Consider the following 19,273-nt stretch of genomic DNA (forward strand, 5'->3'; position numbering starts at 1 on the left):
CCTATTTGATGTTTCAGTTTAAAGAATATGAATTCTTTGAAATCATGAAATAATATGATTACATATTATGTTCTGTTGCAATTATGTAATTTATAATATATAAACAATATATTGTACTTAAAGAGGGAGGGTGGGAGGAAGGAGAGGAGCAGAAAAGATAACTATTGGGCACTGAGCTTAATACCTGGGTGATGTAATAATATGTACAACCCCTGTGACACACATTTACCCATGTAACAAACCTTCACATGAACCTCTAAACCTAAAATCAAAAATTTTTTAAATTATAATATATAAACAATGTAATATAACATGTATGTTAATATTTGATATATATGTTATATACTAGTATATAATATATAACATATAATATAGTATAGTGTAGTATATTATACATATAATACATATAACAAAATAACATATATACTAATATAATAAAATAATAAATAACTAAATAATATGTTATTATACCTATATGCATATAGTTACTTTATAGTACATATAGTTACTTTAAATAACACAACTAAATTATATACTGTTACTTACAATTTCAATAATAAAGCTATATTATATGCAACATAGCTGAAAATTTTAACTGTATACAACCACCGCCTTCTCTGCAAGGCACCCAGGGACTTGCTTTTTGCACCTTCTCCCACCTTGAAAGCACCTCCATCCTCCTCCTGGAACTTCGAATCTGTTTAAACAAACAGAAGAATTTAGAGCCAGACTCCCCATAAGGGATGATAATAATAGTACCTTCCTCATAGGGTCATTGTGTGGACTAAATGAGTTAAAATATGCAACACACTTAGAATAGCATCTGGCAGAGAGCAGCAGCTGCAGTTGTCAGTGGCATTGTATTATTATCCATTGTTACTTGAGTATACCCTTAATATCCACCCTTCACCCCAGGAAACTTAATAAGACATTTCTTCTCAATGAATACAGCACTCTTCCCACTAGACATTTTATTAAATCAAATGCTTTCTGGCATCTGTGCCTAAACATCTTACTTGCAAATAGGTTTTTGGAGGGTGAACACATTCTGTTACAAAAGGGTTGCAGGGCTCAGTTGAAATCGCATCTTCTCAGTGTTCATTCACACATCATTAAATACTCAACAGTGGGAAGAACTGAAAGCTGATGTGTTCAAGTCACTTCTAATTGCATATCAAGCAATAAACAAGATAAACCCAATCTGAAATTGTAGTGGTTTTACAAGGCCGTGCACATTTCCTGGGTTTGGTTTGTATTCCCAGACAGGAAGCTAATCACTGGAGTGCTCTGTTCAATACCAGACTCCTGGGACTTCTACCTAGGTCTCTGTCCTCTTATGCTGTCACTCCTAAGACCTCCACAGAGGGGCAGGCCCTGCATCCAGAAGAGGGGCTCATGATGGGGGCTGGTGACTCTCCAGTTTGTGACCAGGGAGTTGAGTGTGAGGGGCATCTTATGTGTCTGATGTTTTCCTTCCCCACTACCCTTCCTCTGTGCTGCCCTCAGACGCCTGAGGATAGGGGCAGATTGCATCCTCAAGTCCCATTTATGTCAGTTCACTTCCAGCTTCTGCTGCCTGGGTACCCATGAGGCACCCCCCTCCTCTGCTGCCCTTATGAGAGGGATTTTGGACAAATTTGTCATATCCAGAGAGATGTTCTCATTCTTCCACAGACACTGGGACACAGACATTCTCAGGCTTCTGGAGACACTGGTTATTCATAACACAGAAGAGAAAAGATAGAGCTTTTCCTAACATCTTCCAACTGTGCACAGAAAATTCGCTCCAGGTAGGTCAAAGAAGCAACCATAAACACACAATGCTAAAAGTACAAGAATTAATGAGACACAGGGAAGAGCACTGTATTCATCAAGAAGAAATGTCTTGTTAAGTATCTTAAGGCAAAGGGTGAATAGGACACACTTATATTCACAAATAGCAGCACGCACCCAGAACACACACAAAAACAAATACAACTTATTGTTTGCAAAGTCCTTGCCAATGTAATATGACAAGAAAAAAAAAAGAGTGACAAGGATAGGAAAGGAAGGGACAAGATGACCTTTACTGCATATGATGTTATTATCTGTCTGGAAGGGCAGAAAATGATTAATTGAAAATCTGCCAGAATTAATAAAACTGTTCAATCAATGGCCAGACACAAGATAAACCTATGGAAATAGATGGACTGATTGCATGTCAATGTATCAGTCAGCAATTGCTGCATAATTGACAGCCCATCTCAAAGCTCAGTGCTCTGAAACAGTCCTGATTTAGTACTAGAGCTGTGATCCTGTGGGTTGGTTGGGAGTCTGCTGACCTCGGTTAATCTTGCTCCTGTGTTTGTGGGTGACAGGGGGTTCTGGTGTGACTCAGGCTGCGCTGGCTGGGGCTCTGCTCCATGTTGCTCACCTTTCTCCTGGGGACAGCAGGCCAGCTGGGGTGTAGTCTATGGCTGCAAGACAGCAAGGCCCACCTTGCAAGCTCATTTCAGACCTTGGCTTGCATCCTGTCTGATCTGACCCACTGGGCAGAACAAGTCACATGGCCAAGCCCAGTAAGAACATACAGCAGAAGGTATGGGTGAATGAGGGGCCATCACTGAGGGCACTAATACAATCAAAATCAACTAAAAAATGCAACAGTAAGTAGCGTTCATGACTTTTATGACAGCAAGAAAAATCACAAGCAACATGGCAGGAAATTGGTAAAAAAAAAAAAAAGTGTAATAATATGCTGAAACTTTAATGGAAAACATAAAGAAGACCAACTGGAGTTGCTTACCATTTTTTTTTTTTTCTGTATGGGGAGACTCAGTATTGTAAAGATTCCAGTTTCTGTCATATTGATCTATAGTTCATTGCAATTCCAGTACAAATCCAAAGAGGATTTTAACAAATGGAACTGGATTCTAAAATTTATCTGGAGGAGACAATGTATAAGATGCAACCCAATATGACAAGACGATGGTGGTAGAGGTGGGGAGATTGCCTGACAAATTACTGAAAAATCCTATAGAGATTTAAATTGTTTGGTTTTATTTTACTATTTAATTTATTTTATTAATTCTATTTGAGACAGGGTCTTGCTCTGTTGCCCAGGCTACAGTGCAGAGGTGCGATCATAGCTCACTGCAGCTTCAAACTCCCAGGCTCAAATGATTCCCCACACCTCAGCTTCCTGAGTAGCTGGGACTACAGGCACACACCACCACACCCAGCTGAGGTTAAACACTTTTTTAATGTGGTGTTATAATAGACAAAGGCAAAGAAGACATGAGGCAACATACAGATTCTAGAAAAGAACTCAAGTACATATGGCAATTTAATATGTTATCAATACAAGGTTACTTATATGATAAGAGAGGAAAGACGGAGCTTCTCCTCACACCATACACAGAAAATCCACTCCAAGTGGGTAAAAGAGCCAACCACAAACACACAATTAGAAAGGTACAAGAAATAACAAGATGCAGGTGCCATTATGGAAAAGATAGACATGCTTGATACTACCGTTTAAACTCCTGCTTAAGAACAGACGCCCTGTGAGTGAAATTAGAAGATAAATACAAGACATGGATAGAAATATATGAGTCATCAACCCAAATATATCTGGAATGCACAAAACTCTTCTACAAATTAGTGAGTAAAATGTAAAAATCCCAATAGAAAAATGGGCAATAGATATAAACTAGTAACTTACAGAAAAAGACATGCAAATGGCAAGTGGGTACATGAGAAGATATCTAACTTTGTAAATATGCAGAAAAACGAAATAAAAAACAATATATCCTGTGGAGACTGACTACATTGCAAAAATGTAAAAGATTATATCCAAGTGTGGGGGAAAGAGTTCCTCTCTTTACTGTTGATTGTAGTACAATTATTTTTGGAGGATAATTTGGCAAACTTCATGAAAACTTAATCATTCTTTTGGCCATAATTAAAAATATCAAAAAACAGTAGATGTTGACTTGAATGTGGTGAACAGGGAACACTTTTACCCTGCTGGTGGGAATGTAAACTAGTACAGTCACTATGGAAAAGAGCGTGGAGATTCCTTAAAGAACTAAAAGTGGAACTACCATTTGATCCAGTAATCCCACTACTAGGTATCTACCCAGAGGAACAGAAGTCATTATTTGAAAAAGATACTTGCACACACATGTTTATAGCAGCACAATTCACAATTGCAAATTGTAGAACCAGCCCAAAAGCCCATCAATCAACGAGTGGATAAAGAAACTGCGGTATACATACACAGACACACACACACACACACACACACACACACACACAAACACATCTCTCTCTCAGCTATAAAAAGGAATGAATTAACAGCATTTGCAGTGACCTAAATGAGATTGGAGACTATTATTCTAAGTGAAGTTAACTCAGGAATGGAAAACCAAACATCGTATGTTTCTCACTGATATGTGGGAGCTAAGCTATGAGGATACAAAGGCATAAGAATGATACGATGAACTTTGGCGACTTGGGGGGAAAAGTGGGAGGGGGACAAGGGATAAAAGATTACAGATATGGTGCAGGGTATACTGCTTGGATGATGGGTGCACCAGGATCACAAATCACCACTAAAGAACTTACACATGTAACCAAATACCACCTGTACCCCAACAACTTACAGAAAAAAACTGCAATCTTTCTTTGACCTAGCAAACCCATCATATTAAAAATCCACATATAAAGGTATATATACAAGTCTGTTCTTTTAGCATTATGACAGCAAACATTTGTGAACAATCTAAACATTTACTAATGAAGAATCGAGTAGATACATTACAGTACCCAGAAACTAGCTCTTTCATTTGGCAATGAAATGGTCAAGGCTGCACAAAATTTACATTATGTAAACACGACATGCAGGCTTCAGTTTCTGAAATCATCCTGTGTGTGAAGTCTGGAATGCAGGTGTCAGCATCCTTGACAACAGTGCCCCAAGCAGCAGGAGCCACAGGAGATGGGGAGGCTGGGGGAAGACCGCAGACCTCAACAGCAGGGCGGGTCAAAATTCTAGGTGTCTTCTGCTTTGTCCTGAAAATACACCTGGAGTCCAACCCTGCTCCTCACCCACTGTGGCCCACAGCGCCCATGATCTCTTGCCTGGACTACTGCAGAATCATCCACAGACACCCCAGCCTGCCCTCACCCCTTCCAGCTGCCCAAAGTACAGCAGCCGGAAGGGCCCAGTTAAAGTCGGTCTGATCGCTTCCTGCCTCTGCTCAGGAGCTTCCTGTGGGCTCCCTGTTTCCCTCGGAGGAAAAGCAAAGACCTCTATGAGGTCCCACAGGACTCTGCTCCTCACTTCCCGCCCAGACCTCACTGCCTGCTACACTTCTCACTCAGCTCCAACCCCATTCCATCCCAGAAGTGTCAAGGGCACAAAAGACAAAGAAAGACTAAGGAGCTGTTGCAGAGTGGAGGAGACCACACGATGTGACCACAGAACACAGAGAAGAATCCTGAACGATGTCCTAGGACCAGCAAGGGACCTCTGTGGGAAAACTGGAGAAAGCTCATTCAAGCCTGGAATTAAGCCAGCAGTCCTGCACCATCTTCATTTCCTAGTCTTGATGAATGCACCCTGGCTATGGGATGTATGGGGGAGGCTGGGGAGGGATATTCAGGAATGGTCTGCACTATCTGCAATGCTTGTAAATCTAAAATTTGAAAATTAAAAATTTATTTATTAATTATAATTAAATCAACTACAAGTTATTCAATTAATATTAATTGATTTAATTAAAATTACTAAAATAATTTAAAATTAAACTCTAATAATTAATTGATTTAAACTAATAATTTAACTTTTTTGAGGTAAATATAACAACAATTAAAACCAAACAAAAGTTACACCTGCCAGCACTCCTCAGCTCTCTCCCCGGCTTTGCTTCTCTCCCCAGCCCTTCCTGCCTCCCAGGCACAGCTTAACGCACAGATTCATTCAGGGTATGCGATCTGTCTTTCTGTACTCCGATGTGCTCCATGAGGGCAGGTTCTGTCTGTTTTACAAACAGTGCTGTAAACCCAGCACCTACAACCTGTATCATCATATTAATCTATACATTCTAGTTTCTGGACACCACAATTTGTTTATCCAATTCTCCTTCAATATATTTTTGTTCTCAAACATTTGCTGTTATAAATAATGCCATAAAGAACAGACTTGTACACATATCATATGTGTACACAAACATATGAATGTTTAACAGTAGGCTTGCAGGGTCAAAGAACAGGCATAATTTAAATTTTCATAAATTTTGCCAAGTTATCCTCCAAAAAGCAATTGTGCTGAGAATATCATTTATTCATTTATCCTATGTATTGCCTGTCTTTCCCCACTGGAATATAGGCTTTGGGAAAATAAGGCGTTGCCTGGCTTGATCAGTTCTGCAAACCTAGCTCCCAGAACAAATATTTGTCAAGCAATTGGCATGGGCAGGCAAGAGCTACACTGAAATTGATGGGATAAGATACAGACGTTTAAACCTATGATTTGAAGTTATGAAGGTACTGTGATGGACCTTCACAATTGAGTGGCTCCTCAAAGCTGTCCACATATGAATTCCCAGAACCTGGGAAGGTGTTACTTTACAGGGAAGCAGGGACTTCCTTCTTGGATGTGATGAAGTTAAGGGTCTGGAGATGGGGAGAGGATCCTGGGTTATCTGGTGGATCCAGCGTAATCACGAGGGTCCTTATGCAAGGGGCAGTAGGAGGAACAAGGACCAAGGAAGAGGTCAGAGAGAGACTGGAGGATGCCGAGCTGTGGTTCTGAGGATGGAAGAGGGGACAAGGAGCTGGGGAATGCAGGTCGCCTCTGGAAGCTGGAGAAGCACAGGAGATGGAGTTTCCCTTAGATGCTCTAGGAGGAACCAGCGCCACTGATGGCACCTTGATTCTGGGACTTCTGATTTCCAGAACTGTAAGAAAATAACTAGGTGTGGTTTTAAGCTCCCAAGTTTGTGGTCATTGTTACAGCTGCAGCAGGAAATTAATCCAGGTAGAAGAATTAAAACAAACATGTAAATCGCATACACAGAGGTGGGCAGGAGACGGAAGAACGCCAAGTCCCCGAAGCCTCAGCTTTTGTAACTGGGAAGCAAGAGATACAGTCTAAAATCGGTGACCAGGGACACAGGTTCTTTCACATTTCAGCTACGGTGATGGACAGAATGCAAGGATGAAAATCAAAACAGCTCCAAGCAGCTGCCCGAACCTGGAGGCGGAGGGGCTGTCACTTGCCTGCATTTGCTCTTCGGTGTAGATGAATTTGTCATCATGTGTGCATCTGACTTCCATAAAACACTATGTTAAAACCTGCCTGGGTGCTGTGGCGAGGTGCAAGGACCGCCTGCAGTAGTGCCACCTCGGAGCCCACACATGGCACACCCAGGGTCCAGCAACCCACAACTGCTCACCCAGACATCCAGCGGGGACACCCAGCAATTGCAGGAATAGGATGTCCAGTCAAAGAAGGAAGGCACCAAGTCCGTGGCCCGACTGTGGACTGTGGACACGTCCGCTAGCGGACACTGCACCCCCACCATCCCACCATGCACAGGCGGCTTCCAGGGTTCTGTCCACCTTCACAGAGGTCACGAGGGGCATGGGGCAGTGAATGGCCACCGACCTGGCTGCTGGCGCTCGGGACTGCATGCGTGTGTGGTCCCTATACCTCTTGTAGCACTGCTGCTGATGGAACCAGGCACTCAGTGGTGCTGGGCAAAGCTCTGCCCAGAGCAGGAGGCCACAGCCTTTGCAGGGGCTCAGCCCCACCTCCTCCCCACAGCAGGCGTGGCAACTAGAGCATGACTCTGGCCCTGGGGCCTCAGTTTCCTCATTTGTCAATGGCATATTTGACAAGGGCTCTTACCCATTGAAGCTTTAGGATTCTGAGAGTCCGGGGCGATTCTTCCTCTGTGGCCCTGGCCCGTTGCTGGGAATGGGTGTGGAGGGACTCGGTTCTGCCGTCTCCAGGGTTGAGAGCGCTCTGCTGAAGACATCAAACTGGAGATCACATGTGTAGTGCACATGCTACACCTGTGCAAGTGTAGCCAGATGTGAAGACAGCGACAGAGCCTGGGCCACCAGCTGATACCCTTCCTGTCTGTGTCACCTGGGTGGGTCAAGTCCCCCCCAGCCCCAGCTTCCTCACCTTCCTCGCTATGAAGCTCACCATGCCCTCCTGCCACCTCTCCGGGACTGAGGATCAAATGGAGGAATTCCAGAGGGTCCTGACCTTGTAGCTGAGGGTGTGATGAAGCCAGGGAAGCTCAGGGCCACCCTTCCCCTGCTAAATCAGGCAGCTGGCTAGAGGCAGCCTGAAGTGTAGTTTGATCAGCATCCTAGATTTTACTAGTGATCCTCCTGCTCTGAACTCTGCTTCCAGCGGAGTTGGGAAAGGCCAAGCAAAGTGGCCCCAGAGGGTAGCTCTGGCTTCCCCCAAGACTGCTGAGAGAGAGGGGCCCAGCATCCACAGGGCAGTTTGGGAACTCCAGGGGACCTCTCCTTAGGCTACTGCTGGAGGGTTCTCATACAATGCTGCACGCATGTGTGTGCAATACCAGTGTGCTCATGTGTGCATCTATATGTGCAATACTTGTATGCATGTGTAGCCAGGTGAACTCAAACATGTGTGCACAGGAAAGCACTCTCATCTCTGTATGTGTGTATGTGTGTCTTCAGGGCTGTACTGCATGTGCATTTATACAGATACGCATGAGTTTGCACAGGCGCTTGTGCAGGTGCACTGGCATTCACATACATGTACATGAGAAGCATATGACAGCCTTGCTGTCAATTTCATTTCATGGTTACATTTTGTTTGACTGGCATGTTGTGTTAAAAGAGTCAGACCTGGCATTTAAAACCAGAAGATTTTACAAATCCACATGTTCAGCTTCTTTTGAAAAACTGCGGCCCTGTTCCTGCAGGGCAGCACCAATCATAGCAGATATGTTCACCCTGTCCTGCCCCCCTAAAGTGGTCACGTGACCTCCAGTTTGTCAGAGTCCACAGCACTCCCTATCACCTCACACTTTACCTGCTTCACCCATTTATATTACCTCCTTGACCCCTCTAGGAAGGTGCAATCCTTGGATAAAGCCCAACAATTTAGTAGTATGCTTAAGCCTGGTCTAGTCTACACTGTTTCCCTGCTCCAGCCTGGCCAGCTTCCCTGCCCACCACCTCCACTCATCTTGAACCACTTTGCCTGCCAGATCATTCTGTGCCTCCCCAGGCTTCTCCTGATCCATGTCCCTGGTCTGCTGTCGCTCCTCATTCCCTCTCATATGGAGTCCTACTCTTCCTCCAGTTTCCCCTCCCCTGCACTCTACTCCAAGCCAGTGGGCTTCACTGTTCATCATGCCTCTGGCAGACCATGGGAAAAGATTATTCTCTTGTAAGCTGGGACAAGAAATGCTCCCAAGGAGAGAAATATCTTTGGAAAAAAGTCTTGATATGCCTGTAGTGTAAAAGGTGAGGGTTTAATTGTGATCAGATAAATCACTAAAAACACAACGAAATAACTCTTAAAATGCAACAATAAGAAAATGAACACCTTGATTCAAAAATGGTCAAAAGACCTGAACATTTTGCCAAAGAAGATTTAGAGATGGCAAATATGTGTATGAAAAGATCCTCAACATCATATGTCATCTGGGAAAATAGCAATGAGCTACCACCACAAGTCTGTTAGAATAGCCAAACCCAAAACACTGACAATATCAAATGCTGGCAATGATGTGGAGCAACTCTCAGTCATTGCTGGTGGGAAGGTCAAATGGCACAGCCACCTTGGAAGACAACTCGTCAATTTCTTACAAGACTAAACATACTCTTATATGATCCAGCAATTTTGCTACTTGGCATTTACCCAAATGAATTGAAAACTTATGTCCACACAAAAGACTGCATGCAGATATTGATAGCACCTTTACTCATGATGCCAAAACTTGGAAGCAACCAACATGTCCTTCAGTAGGTGAATGAATAAACTGTGGTGCATCCAGACGATGGAATATCATTCAGCACTAAAAAGAAATGAGCCAGCAAGCATGAAAAGACATGGAGGAAATTTAAATGCTTGTTACTAAGTGAATCTGAAAAGACTACATACTGGATGATTCCAATTCTGTGACAATCTGGAAAAAGCAAAACTATGGAGACAGGAAACAGATCAGTGGTTTCCAGGGGTTATGGGAGAGGGAGGGATGAACAGGCAGAACACAGGATTTTTAGGGCAGTGATGCTATTCTGTGTCATACTACAAAGGTGGATACATTTGTCAAAACCCACAGAATGTACACCACTAGGAGTGAACCCTAGTTTAAACTGTGGACTCCAGGTGATAATGATATCAGTGTCTGTTCATCAGCTAAAACAGGCACCACTCTGATGGGAAATCTCTACTTTCTACTTGATTTTGCTGTGAACCTAAAACTGCTCAAAAAATAAAGCCTACTAAATTAAAAATTAAGTAAGTACAGCCATGTCTTAAAAGAGAGTTAAGTTCTAAAACCAGCTCAGAAGGTGAAATCCCAGTTAACTAAAATTACTTTTGAAGATTTTCTTAAATCATCCCTAGAGCACAGTATGCCACATGTCGGCCAACACTGACGTTTTATCCCTCTGCACGTCCGTCACAGATATATTGCTCTCCCCCTTAGGTCAGATGAGTAGTTGACTTGCATTCAGAGGCAGCTAACTTTGTATCACAAATACCTACCCATCAACACTAGGATCAACATAAAGGAAGCTAGAAACTCCTGCTGCCATAACAGGAGTCAAGAAATGAAGTAGCAAATTTTAATCTCCTACCCCCAGGCTAATCCCTGCGCATACGGAAGGGAGTGAGGGGAAGAATTATCCCACACAATTTAATACATATTTTCCTCCCTCATATTTTGGAAATTACTATAGTTCAACTCATGTAGATTAAAGGTATGTATGAGGTGAGTCCTCAGAGTGAGGTTGTCACAAAGTTGCATAGCATGAAAACATGGGAGGAGTTGGGGGGAAAGGACCAAGTGCAAGAAGAGACTGGGCAGGGCAAGAGCAGCTAGGTGGAGGCGTCCAGGGAGAGGAGCTGTTTTCCCATGGGTCCAAGTTGGTGTCGTATAGAACAGAGAGAGCCAGCCTGGAATCAGGAGCTCAGAGAACAAGGTGACCAGAAAGATATTATTGTTAGCAGCAGAATGTATCTGAGTCACGAACATATGTTAGTGGCAGCAAATCTGTACGGGTTTGCAGCAACCCCAGTTCTTGCCTCCTCGGAAGAATCTGACCGAGGGACAGAAGACAGAGTGAGAGACACCCAGGCAAGTTTTCAAGCAGGAGTGAGAGTTTATTAAGAAAGTTTTAGAGCAGGAATGAAAGGAGGTCAAGTACACTTGGAAGAGGGCCAAGTGGGTGACTTGAGAGATCAAATATGTGGTTTGACCATTGACTTGAAATTTATACATTGGCAGGCTTCCAGAGGGTTGTGTCTCTTCTCCCCTGATTCTTCCCTTGGGGTGGGCTGTCTGCATGCACAGTGACCTGCCCGCACTCAGGAGTGAGCAATGTGTTTACTGAAACTGTGCGCATGCTCACTTGAGGCATTCTTCCCTTTCCAGTCACATCTCCCTAGAAGGTCATAAAGCAGCTCAACTCTGCCATTTTGCCTCTTAGTGTGTATGCTTGAGCCCATTCACCCAACTCCTGAGATCTTATCACAAAGCTGCTGATCATCAGTTTCAGGTTCTTTCTATCTATTGGGAGACTGCCTTTCCCTGGTGCTGGCTGCAACCAATTATTGTTTTAGAAAGACAGTGTAACAACCACCTGATCATCACCTGATGGTGGCCTGACATTCTGGGGTGTAAGGCCCTCTCCTGCCTTGCTCATGTCTGACTAGCTACCTATTGCTTCTTGGGAAATGTATAGACATCTTTGGAGGGACATGAACACCACAAGGCATAGACGGAGGGATGTAGAAGCAATGCTGCCCAGCCCCCAGGGCACAGGCAGGCCCTGTTCACCCTCCCTTATATTTGGGGCTTGTGGAGCTACTTGCAGTGTTTGATTTAATGGGTTTGCTGCTACCCAGAGAAGGAGAATGGATGGAACCCAGAAGATTCACAGGGGGGCTCCCGGGACTTCCACCTCTGGTCAAATACACCTCCATTGTCCTCAAGGTCAAAGTGACCTGGCCTGCTTAGCTTGCAAATGTCTCCATCTCCTGGATGTTTCTGTGGCTTCCAGGAGCACGTGTTCTCAGGCCATCCTGAGGGCTCCCTGGTCCTCCTGAGGGGGCACTCAGCCCCTGCTGCCCCAGGCAGTGGCAGCCACGGGGTCTGAGGAAGAGCCAGGCAGGCCCTGGGCTGCCCCCAGCCCCACTCTACCTGTGCACTCTCTTCCCCACTCTGGCCTGTGGACTCCCTTCCCCACTCCGGCCCGTGGATTCCCTTCCCCACTCCAGTCCGTGCACTCCCAGCCCCACATCAGCCCATGGACGACCCTTCCCCACTCCGACCTGTGGACTCCCTTCCCATTCCAGCCCTTGCACTCCCTTCCCCACTCCAGCCCATGGACTCCCAGCCCCACTTTCCATATTGCTCTGGCTTTTTCTTGTGAAGGGCCAGATAGTAAATGTTTTAGGCTTTACAGGCCACACATAGTCTCTGCCACAATTCTTTGTTTGCATTCTTGTCTCTTACAACTCTTTAAAAATGCAAATACAGTACCCAGCTTGCACAGAGACAGACAGCAATGGGATTTGGCTCTAGAGCACGGCTTGCCAATCCCTGTTCTAGAATCTTAAAAACCTCCTTCTCTTATGTCGGAATCAGCCATGACCTAGTTGTCAGAGGGTCCTAAGCCTTGGCCTCTCTTTTCCACATTAGAATATTTTCCTTCCCAGAACCGTAGCATTTTCTTTGCCTCATACAATGACGGCTTTTTATTCAGAAGTGGCATAGTCCAGGGAGGTGCAGGAGAGGAATTTCAAAGGATAGGTAGAAAGCCCACCTCCTTCATGAAGTGATTTGGAGTCAGGCAGGCCTGAGTTCTAGTCCTGGCCCAGTCTCTCACTCGAGATGTGTCTCTCTGAGCCTCAGTTTTCTGGTAAGATGCAGCCGGAGACAGCAGGGCTGCTGTGAGCCCTAAGCAGTGTGTGCTGGCCCTCAGAACCTCCTGGGCTTCCATCCCTCCCCTCCCGCTCTCCTCCTGTCCCCCCTGACTCCCTCTTCACTCTTGTTTAGGAAGCCCAGGATCCCAATGTCTGGGAACTTCCCTGCTCCACGTTGACAAGATGGAGCCCTAGGTCCCGCCCCTCCTCCATCTGGGGCAAAGTCGATTGGACCATGTGGCACTGGCTGGGCCCATCCTACCACTTAGCTTCCAAGACAGGGTGTTACTGTTGAAAAGTGCTCCCACCAAGAAGAGATATGTTCTAACTCTAACTGTACTGGGAGTTACAGTCCTAACTCCCAGTACTTCAGAATTCGACCTTGTTTGGAGATAGAGTTGTTACAGATGTAATTATTTAAGATGAGGTCACACTGGAGTAGGGTGGGTCTCTCTAATGCAATATGACCGGTATCCTTATAAAAAGGGGTGGACACAGACACACACACGGGGGAACCCCACGTGGTCATGAAGGCAGAGATCAGGGTGACACGCCTACAAGCTAAGGAACGCCGAAGATTGGCAGCAAACAGCAGGAGCCAGGAGGGTGACCTGGAACAGGCACTGTCTCAGAAGCAGACATCCCTGCCCACAGTTTCATCCTGGACTTCCTTCCCCCAGAACTGTGAGACAAGAGACGCCTGCGGCCCCTAGTGTGTAGTGCTATGGCAGTCCTAGCCAACTCTATACAAAGACTGTATCTTTCTCAAGGAAAGCAAGCCGTAAAAAGATGGCCTTGGGGTCCTGGCTGTCTGTCTGTGTTTGCCAAAATAGTGGAGTTTTCTGTGATCAGAGAGAATGAGGCTGATGCAATAGACAGACAGAAGGGATTGCCACAATGTGGGGGCATGGAGGGCCTTCATGTCTAGCCCTCCCTAGGCTTCGCCTCCACTCCACTCCAGGTAGAGCCCAGTGTTCATTTGTTGAGCTGAGCTGTGCAGCGTGCAGCTGTGGGGTGAGTGGCTCTGGGCCCTGCTGGGGTCACTGTGGGAAGTGTAGTCCTCGATTCTAGTAGCAAGAGCCTGGGGCACAGAGGTGTGGGGAGGCAGGAGGTACTGGTTGGATGGGAGGAACCTGGGAATGCAAGTGGGTCCCTACGTGGGAGCTCTGAGCCCAAAGAACATGACTGGCCATAGGGAGTTCGCTCTGTGTTCTGATTCTCTGCTTCCCCAAGCAGTCAGTCAGGCTCTGTCAAGCATCATGGCCTTGACTTAGCTGTGCTTGGCCCATTCAAGGGAAACCACATGAGTGACATTTGCAAGGAAGGTGGCAATGGCTCCTCACCCCCCTCTATGTGTGGCCCTTGGTGATGTGCTGTGACTCTCCTGTCAAAGGGGGACCCATTTCCCCACCCTTTGAATTTGAGACTTACATTTTGTGAAGTATTGAAACCCCGAGAGCACCCCCAGCCCCCATGAGGAAGGCCTCATGAGGATAAGTCCCTCTGGGTGACCGCTGGCCACCGAGTGAGGGAGTGACATAGCCTGAGACCAGGGCTCAGCAAGCTTTTGTGTAAAGAGCAAGATAATAGATATTTTAGGCTTTGTGGGGCCACATGCAGTTTCTGTCTCACCTCATCAACTGCTGTTGCAGCATGAAGCAGCCACTGGCAACACATGACTGTATGAACCTGGCTGTGTGCCAATAAAACTTTATTTACACAAACCGATGGCAGGTAGGTTTGCAGTTTGCTGACTCCTGCTTAAGCCTCAGCTGAAGACATCCCTAGATGACTTTAGCCACGCAAGGTGCCCCAGCGTAAGGACTGTGGCTGAGCCCAGTCCAGATGGCCAGACTGCGGGAGTGACAGCCAAGAAAACGGTGGTTGTTTTAAGCCTAAGTTTCGGGTAGTTGATAAGTGGCAATAAGTAGCTCATAGAAGGCAGGACTGTATATGGAACCAGGAGGGATAGCAAGGGAAGGTGAGGTTGAGCCATGCCAGGGACTGAGGATGGCAAGTGTGAAAAATGACCCTCTGCAGGAAGTCCAGGGCGAGTCAATATTCCCAGATATGGCTTGGGATGGGGATATCAGGGCCAGGGCCCAGAAACACTAGGTTACAAGTTGAATCATGTCCCCCAAAATTTATATGTTGAAGTCCAAATCACCAGTGTCTCCAAATGTGACCTCATTTGAAGATAGGGTCACTGCAGATGTAATAGTTAAAATGTGGTCATCCTGGAGTCATCCTGGAGTAGGGTGGGCCCTTGTATGAGTCAGCTGAGGCTAAGTAACAGAACACCCCATATGAGTGGCTTAAACAACAGAGGTTCATTTCCCCACAGTTCCAGAGGCTGGAAGTTGGAGGTCAATGCCTCAGCAGGGTTGGATTCTCCTGTGCCATCTTGTTTGGATCCTCCTGCGGCCTGTCTCTCCCTGCCGTGTAGCTGGCTGCCTCTTTGCTGTGTCCCCACGTGGTCATTCCTCTGTGCACTTGCATCCCTGGAGTCTCTTTGTGTGTCCCAACACCCTCTTCTTATAAGTACCCCAGTCAGGTTGGATTAAGGGCTACTTTGATGGCCTCATTTTCACTTTATAGCCTGTTTAAAGGCCTAATTCCAAATTCGGTTCCATTCTGAGGTTCTGGGGGTTAGGACTTAGACGTATGAAATTTGGGAGGCAGAACTCAACCCATAACATCCCTGAATCCCATGTGATGAGGATCCTCACAAAAGGGGAGCTGGGAGCTGCCATGAACAAGGAGAATGCCACATGAACGTGAGTGGGAGGTCAGTAATGCTGAAGGGCTCCAACCACCAGCAGAAGCTAGGTGAGGGCCCAGGACAGACTGACCCTTAGGGCCTTAGAGGGAACCTGCCTGTCCACACACACCTTGATTGAGGACTTGCAGCCTCCAGAACTGTGAGAAAGCAAATGGCTGTTGTTGAAGCCCTCAGGCTGTTGTACTTTGTCGCAGCAGCCGTGGAAAACTCATAGATGCTGTAATTTAAATTTTAATTAGAGAGATGATACAGTATTTGGTGCCCTGAATGGATGAAGCAGGAGGATTCTTGTGTTAGATGGGAAAAGCACTTAGCGCATTGCTGGGTGCCAGGCAGGCCCGCTAAGGGAGAGCCAGAAATAAGAAAAGGGAAGGAACCTTACCAGTGAAATCCATTTATGAAAACATTGAACACTCAGGTTCTGGCTGGGTGTGGTGGCTCATGCCTGTAGTCCCAGTGCTTTGGGAGGCCGAGGTGGGAGGATCACTTGAGTCCAGGAGTTTGAGACCAGCTTGGGCAACATAGTGAAGCACCATGTCTACAAAAAAATACAAAAAAATTAACTGGGCATGGTGGTGTGCACCTATAGTCCCAACTACTCAGGAACCTGATGTGGGAGGATCCCTTGAGCCTGGGAGGTTGAGGCTACAGTGAGCCTTGCACCACTGCACTCCAGCATGGGTGACAAAGCAAGACCCTGACTAAGAAAAACCAAAAGACTCAGGTAGCCACAGCATCTGCTGCACACTGGAGTCTGATGCCAGATTCTGCAAGAAGGGTGTTCAGGGGGCTATAGGACTGCAACCTGCCTGGTCGGCCAAATCAGCCAAGGATTGGAGAGTAACTTCCCATCCTACCAGGAAGGGCTGGAGCAGAGTGTGCATAAATGTGAATCCAACAAGGAAGCTCAACCTAGTGATTTACGATTGATAGCCAACTGGTCAGACCAGTGGCTTCCCCACCTCTGAGCCAGCTGATAGCAGCAGGGCTGGGGCAGGGCCCCTTCCTGGCCCGCTCCCGATCTCTTAGGAAGCAGGAAGGAAGCTTGACAAACACTGGGCAGAGGACGGCTTGGGGAGTGAGGGGAGCTATACAGTCGTGTCATTCTTGCCTTGTCCAGTGCCCTTGAACCTGATTGACCTCCCCAGAAGTTAGTGAAGGTTGGAGGATGTAAGTCCTGAGCCTGGGAAGGAAAGTGCCAGAGTAGAGGGGGTGTTTTCCATCTGAGGGGTAGCTTGTGAGTGAGCTGGTGCTGGGGGAACTGGGAGGAATTCACTCTGTAGCCAGGTGCCTAGACTAGGGCAGAGAAGCCCAGGCTGTCCCAGCTCAAGCCCAAGCCCCATTTCTACTTCCAGTTTGACTGATGGGAGATGATAGAAACCTGGAAGGGCTGCCGTGACCCTATGTGCAGAGGGTTCACCTGAGGTGAACACCTCCAGCCCCTTCCAGGATTGAACTTCTACCCGCTTCCAGACAGCAGAAGCTTTGCCTCCCTCCTGAAGGAGAGTAGGAGCTTGATTTGGGAAGAGGATAGAGGAGGAGAGAGTGCCCTGGGACTTCTCGGCCCAAAAATTCTTAGCCTGGGCTCTAGCTTCTGGAGTTTGGGGAGTTTCTTTTTGCCTATCTCTGGATGAGGATGAGATTCCAGAGCAGCTGTGATGGCTGGAAGTGGCCAACATGTCTTGAAAGGACCTTGGAAGATGTTGGGCAGATGAGCTGAAGGGGCCCAGTGGTATAGGGAGAGTTGGGGTTTCAGGGAGACCCTCCCCAGCCTCAACCTGGGACCCCACACCGCCCTCACCCTGAGGATGCTGATGAAGGACGTGGATGTCCCTGGCAGAAATCAGCCTCCAGGATAGGCTGCAGTGGCAATGGATGAGTGGGAAGCTGAGCAGGTAAGAGAGAGCAGGGTGGAGATCATTCAGGGACTAACCCACAGTGGGGCTTGAGAGTGTGTGGAAGCCCCCTATTATGGGCTACATTTGTCCCCCAAAATTCATGAGTTGAAGTCCTAAACTCCAATGCCCAAGAAAAGGACTGTATTTGGAGACAGGGTCTTGCAGAGATGATTAGGGTAAAATGAGGTCATTGGGGTGAGCCCTAATCCATTAAGACTTCTAAAAAAAGGGGATTAGGACACAGACATGCACAGATGGAAGACCATGTGAGGACACAAGGAGAAGGTGGCATCTACAAACCAGGGAGAGAGGCTACAGGAGAAACCAACCCTGCAGCACCTTGCTTTTGGACTTCCAGCCTCAAGAGCCATGAGGAAATAAGGTTCTGTTGTTTACACTCCCATCTCTGATTTTGCTACGGTAGCCCAAGCAAACTAAGACTTCCTGCTCCGAGGACACTGTGAACTTAGTAGGGGCTCTTTGTAGGGGCGGTGGTGTTGCCATATTGTGCACGGGCCATCTGTGCTACCCAGTGCTGGGGTCACACTCATTCAGTAGTGGGAGTGAAACCTCCCTGAGTTTCTAGCTGGAGCTGTTGCCTGCAGCCAGGCCTGGGCAAAAGGGCTGCCTGGAGCTTGGGCCCCAGGTCTCAGGGATGTGTATTTTACACTTTGGGTTTGCTATGGTTTAAATATGAGCCTCCAAAATCCAGGTGTTGCCAATGTCCAGTATTCAGAGGTGAGGCCTTTACGAGGTGATTAGGCCAGGAAGGCTCCTGCTGGGAGGGGATCAGTGCCCCCATAAACAGGCTTGATGGAGGAGGTGGTGGCAGGCTTGCCCCTCTGCCTTCTGTAGTGTGAGGGCACAGCATGAAGCCCTCACCAGACCAAATGCTGGTGCTTTGGCCTTCGCCTTCCAACCTGGGAGAAATGCATTTCTGTTCTTGATGAACTGCCCAGTCTGTGGTGTTCCATTTTAGCAGGACAGACGGCCTCAGGGTTATAGTCCCATACTGTGTTATTTACCATGTTGCTCAAATTGCTCCTGCCTTGGCCATTGGGCACTCTCTCCGTTGGCTCCTGGGCACCCTTATCACTGGAGTTTTGTTTTCTGAGCACTTCCTGACATTCTGGCACTACAAGAGGCACCAGGATCATCTCGCACATTATCTGCCCAGCCCCAGAACCAGCCACTTCCCTAAGGAGCCCATCTCCTTTTATTTGGGGAACGGTGTTAGACACCAAGGTCAGGATGTGCAGTGCTCCTTGCTAGGGAGTGCCGTTTCTTCTAGGCCCTCTCAACTAATAAGGCACAGAAACACACATGTGCGCCGATTAATAAACGGCTCTGGGGACATTTCTGCATGTGACCGTCTGCACCTGTGGTAAGCTGAAACATGGGTTCCCACTGACGCCTCCAGCTCGAATCCGTCACCACACAGGTCATCCTGGGCTCTGC

General features: G+C 46.8%; 1 long non-coding RNA gene across 1 annotated transcript in view; it reads right to left on the reverse strand.

Moving 5' to 3' along the window:
• Window positions 1-2,786: 2,786 nt before the first annotated feature.
• Window positions 2,787-19,273, reverse strand: part of LOC114676409 (uncharacterized) — a 122,616-nt gene continuing 106,129 nt past the window's right edge. Inside the window, exons 4-5 of the long non-coding RNA XR_003727445.2 lie at window positions 16,378-16,455; window positions 2,787-3,189 (exon numbers count right to left, since the gene is read on the reverse strand). This is a non-coding gene — a long non-coding RNA (uncharacterized LOC114676409). The remainder of the gene's footprint in view (window positions 3,190-16,377; window positions 16,456-19,273) is intronic.

Source organism: Macaca mulatta, chromosome 2, assembly GCF_049350105.2.
Source record: "Macaca mulatta isolate MMU2019108-1 chromosome 2, T2T-MMU8v2.0, whole genome shotgun sequence".
NCBI lineage: Eukaryota > Metazoa > Chordata > Mammalia > Primates > Cercopithecidae > Macaca > Macaca mulatta.